Source organism: Dermacentor andersoni, chromosome 1 (assembly GCF_023375885.2).
Source record: "Dermacentor andersoni chromosome 1, qqDerAnde1_hic_scaffold, whole genome shotgun sequence".
Lineage (NCBI taxonomy): Eukaryota > Metazoa > Arthropoda > Arachnida > Ixodida > Ixodidae > Dermacentor > Dermacentor andersoni.
In genome coordinates, this window is record NC_092814.1 from 262832694 (window position 1) to 262837457 (window position 4764).

Consider the following 4764-nt stretch of genomic DNA (forward strand, 5'->3'; position numbering starts at 1 on the left):
CTTGCTTGCGTTTCCTTTCTTGAAAACGCCGCGCCCGCTACTTTCCTGTCGGCAATGCTGTGTCACGGTAATAACGCGCAAGCTGTTCGTGACTTGGAAGTACCGGGCTCGCAGCGTTAAAGAAAGGAAATGCGGGCAAGGTAGATGACTACACTCTAAAAAAAGTGTACACCCTTTGAATCGTATCTTGCCACACAACAATAAACGTCATCTGTCTTGTCCGCATTTCCTTTCTTTAACGCTGCGAGCCCGGAAAGCGGCGGTGGCGCGTGCATAGATTTACTATACTGACTCTAGAGGACAAGCTACCCATAGGGCCCATGCATTGAAATCGGGAACCGCAAGAGCGCCGCCATGTTGCTACGCGCCGAGGTTGCCAGCTCCTGAGACGCTTGCTAGACTTGGTGACAGTAGTCAGTTTTAATCCGGCAACCGTAGCAGCGTAGCAGCATGGCGCCTCGCTAGTAGTGTCGTGATGTGTGCGTGCAGCCGTGTGTTTGGGCTTTATAAGTTGGTTCTTTATTCTATGTTGCGGGACGGTGTGGGTGTGGTCCATGTTGGCCGTACAGGTGGCAGTTATGCAATCGAGGGATGATCCTGTTGAAGTTTCCGGCGGTATGCGGTTTTCAGCGGTCATGCCTGTTGCAGGAGTGTTACGTACTCGACGAGGTTACGAGCTCGAAGCTGTGGTCAGATTCTTCGTTGGCGTTCCGTAATTCTCTTCGCACGGGCGCGGTTTGTTGCAAAAGCCGCTTTCGGGATCTATCGTAGCGACGATAGATCGGGTTTCTTTATTATTATAAGTACTGATCCAGCTGTAGGGCACATGTAGCCGACAAACGGAAGTCTCAAGAGAGCACCTGAGATTTTAATAAAGCAGGCGGCACAGGAACTCCAGGGCACCCAAGGGACAGTGGGGGGATCAAAGCTCGAAGCAGAACGGTACGTAGGTTGGGGCCGCCGAGGCAGGTGTGTGCCAGGGAGTGTTCGCACGGACAGCTCCCCTGGCACGCGCAGCAGTGCCTCGCAAGGTCGAGATACTTTAAAGGCACCTGCGCCCATGATCTTTCTTTTGCCTCGGTGCAGTTAGCACGATTAATGAGAATAATATGGAGGGCATCCGGTGCAGTCGCGAATGCGTCATGGCAAATGTAGCTCGCGTCGCCTGGCGTGTGTAGTAATATCAGAGTTGGTTGTATGAACTTTATGCATAATACGCTTTGTTACGGTACCTTAACGGAATGGGTCTAGAGGACGGTGTTGGTACATTTTTTTCGTACCGCCCTAATCCTATACTCCCACTACAAACACACACACATATCCCCCCCTTGTATTTATGTTTAAATACAATTCCTTGCCAAGACGGATCATAGCCTCCTTTATTTTTGAAAAATAGAGGAGGCTATGGACGGATTGACCAGTTCAAGTTGTCAACTTGTCAGTAACTGCCATGGGAATCACTGTAATAAACACAATTCCACGATCGGATTGTTTACTTTCATTTTTTGTTGTAACACTGAGGACTACATAGAACTTTATTTTGTATATGTGAGAGAAGTATGTGGATATCACGAGCTTAAGCCAATGTGCGATACACAGACAAAACATCTGCTACAACATGAACTGAATTGAGGGGCACACAACACATACGTAATTAAAGGTGCAAAATATAGGGGGAAGCTTCAAAATATGCTCTGTAGCACTGCAAAGTATAACATATATTGTATGTGTACAATAAATGTTCAAAAAGACAATGCATCAATGTCCCATTTGCCTTCAAGTTTATTATCAAGTTCAAGTTTACTGAAGTTTATTATGAGCATATGTACAACAGGAATCTACTAACACACCCGCAGTTAAGGTGGCTGTTCGAGGTGTGCTGGCTGCCTCAGTGTAAGAAAAAGAAATTGGGCGAATGTCGACACCAGTGCCACTGCTTCTTGCCTCTGACCTGCACGTGCCTCCGCGGCATCTTTGTGCACAAGTGTGCTGGCGTGGCGAACGTAGGAGTCATCCGAGAGAAAGAGTATCGTTTACATGGAGAAGTGGCTGTTCACATTGCCTGTCGCTTTCCCTCAAATGTTTCCTTGGCGACTAGGGTGACACACCCGCAGTCAAGGTGGCTGTTCGAGGTGTGCTGGCTGTCTAAACGAAAGAAAAAGAAATTAGATGAATGTCGATACCAGTGCTATTGCTTCTTGCCTCTTACCTGCATTTGCCTCCACGGCCTCTTGGCTTGCGGAGTCTGTATGAGGGAGCTGCTGTGGCTAGGCGAAGGCATTGTCGAAGGAAAAAGAAAAGGCCATTCAAATGGGGAATTACAGAAATAAATGCAGTTCTTATGTCTGTTTCTTGCACTGTTCTTGCCTAAAAGTTTTCAAAGGCAGTGTCCAGAATACACCAGCACTTTGACTGCTTTTGCTGTTTACCTGCAAGTGTTGCTGTGAGATCCTTAGTATGGCTACGTGCAGCGTTGTAACACTTAGTGGAGGCATTTGAAGTGGTAGCCAAAAATATAAAGAATCATCCTTGTCTGCATGCATGCTTTAAATTTCTAGATGCAGTGGTAACTATTACTATTGGTGCAAGGCCCCCACATCTATGCGGCAAGTGCCATAGCTCGAAACTGAATTTTTCCTTTAGTGTTTCACAAGGTGTCTGATATGTCCACATTAGACGTGATCCGTTTCTTATTATTTATCCCAGTGTGGAGAGAGCATCATTAAATAGTTTTTTTTTATTCTTGCATGGCTTGCTTTTTGGTTTGTTTCTGAATTTATCAAACAGCAGTCTCATGATGCTAAAGTGACTCATGATATGACAGTCATCAGCTTTAGTTTTTCAGAAAAACAACGCATTTCCTGACCCATTGTGTGCTATCGCATTATTCGCATAATTTCTCAGAGTATTCTACCTATACTGACTTGCTTGATTTCCACTAAAGAATCTTGCATCTTCAAATACCATTCTTTCCTTAAAATCATTCGACACTTCTCATAATTTCTGTACCTTGGGCTTCTGATACTCTGCATTCACCATTTTTGCTTGTTTCTGACTAGAAGTGTCTTCTTTAATTTCGAGCTTAAATTTTACCTTTGGAACACACGGAAGGGCTTGCCATTGCATATCTGCATAAAAGGGAAACATGTTTCATGCGAAATCCAATTGAAGATTGATGAATGCAGCTTGCAGTGTGATATGACTGAATGATCCATAAAAGTAACTCATCTCACTTGGTAAATTAAAGCACTTATTAGTGTGATGTACAAGATACGTTACACTAACGTGGTGGGTTCTCTTGCTTATACAGCAAAAGAATCGGTGCGCGAGAAAAAAATTATTTTTGCATACCCCTTGTACACACTGATTTAAGGAAAATGAGATGGAGCTGTCCACATAATCTACTTATTTTACCTGCGAGTATGGTCAACAAAAATGTGTCCCAGCTGCTTAGTGGTATTTGAGATTATGTCAGTATTGCATATGTGCCTGTTGTCTAAAATAACTGAATTTTGAAAATGCTCGCAGGGATCTGATGTGCATATCTGCAGTTTATGGATACATGTAAAAGACTCAGCATCAAGTGCAAGTGAACGGACTTACAGGCCCGAAGTCGATCATGCAAATAGATTCGCTGCACAAATTTGTGACCAAAAAAGATATTCCACATGAAATGGCATGCAAGGAAGTGTTGAAAATATTGCACAGTTAATAAAACGCCTACGCTATTAATATGTGGGTTGATACACTCGTTATGCAAAACGGAGGTGAGACGTGCAGACAGGACACAAGAATATATAGTATTTACAAGCAAACATCACGAGCGCCGCCCACTTCTCTACTCTTGTGTCCTGTCTGCACGCCTCACCTCTGTTTTGCATAATGAATCCTTACCAACTAGCTCAGCTTTCTGTCGTTCAAAGTCTCGATGCACTCGGTTTCGTCCACATTAGGCACTCGCCTCTTGATTACTTCGTGGCACAGAAATACTCGGCATCAGGCTGTTTTTCTGCTGTGGCCTTTGTAGAAGCATGTTTGTTCAAAGTGTAACAATTAAACAGATTCTTTGAGTTGCTTGTGGCTTCGCCAGTACAATTCCGGTGCGCTGGTCCGCCTGTCCAGCAATTTCCTACTGAAGGGAAACCTGCAAATAAAAACGCCGCTCCGCATGTAGAAAAATGCTCTACTGTGACGCTTCTCAAACGATTGTGATGCCCCACAAGAGCTGCCTACTCGCGTGATATTCTCAACAAGGAGATACATTCGTTTACTTACATGTGAAGGTATATGCCTGGGCACTTCGGCGTTTCGGTGGCACAGAAGGCACGAGTGTGCCATAGCGTCCGATGTCGACGCGCGATCGCATGTCAAACCTAAACTGTACGAAACTACTACGCGTCCAAAAAACAGATTCGAAACCGAAATTCGCGTCATCCTTTATTAAATGAATGCGTAGTTCGTGATTTACATAAGTCACGGACTTAATGATCGCTTTCTGTAAACTTAATATTAACCCACCACTTTCATAAAACCTCAGGTATGCGTTTTTAGATGACAAAGCATACGGTGACCTGTACTTGTTTTCAGCTCTTTCAATAGTAATTGCGGTGGCCACATTGACCAGTAGCAACAGGGCGGCGCCCTAGAGGTTCCCACTTTTCCGGCCCAGCTTTTCCTCTAGAGTTGTTCTACTAACTCTATGGGCGCGTGGATGGAGGGCACGGAGGAAGGAAACTCAGGAGAGGCCCTGACGTCACTCTGTGA

The 4764-nt window shown here is 44.8% G+C and overlaps 1 long non-coding RNA gene across 1 annotated transcript; it reads right to left on the reverse strand.

The window, feature by feature from the left end:
* Nucleotides 1–1764: 1764 nt before the first annotated feature.
* On the reverse strand, nt 1765–3087 carry LOC140213298 (uncharacterized). Its single transcript, XR_011890299.1, has 2 exons — nt 2210–3087; nt 1765–2145 (listed from the first exon to the last, which is right to left on the reverse strand). It is a non-coding gene; the product is annotated as an uncharacterized lncRNA (long non-coding RNA).
* Nucleotides 3088–4764: the final 1677 nt, after the last annotated feature.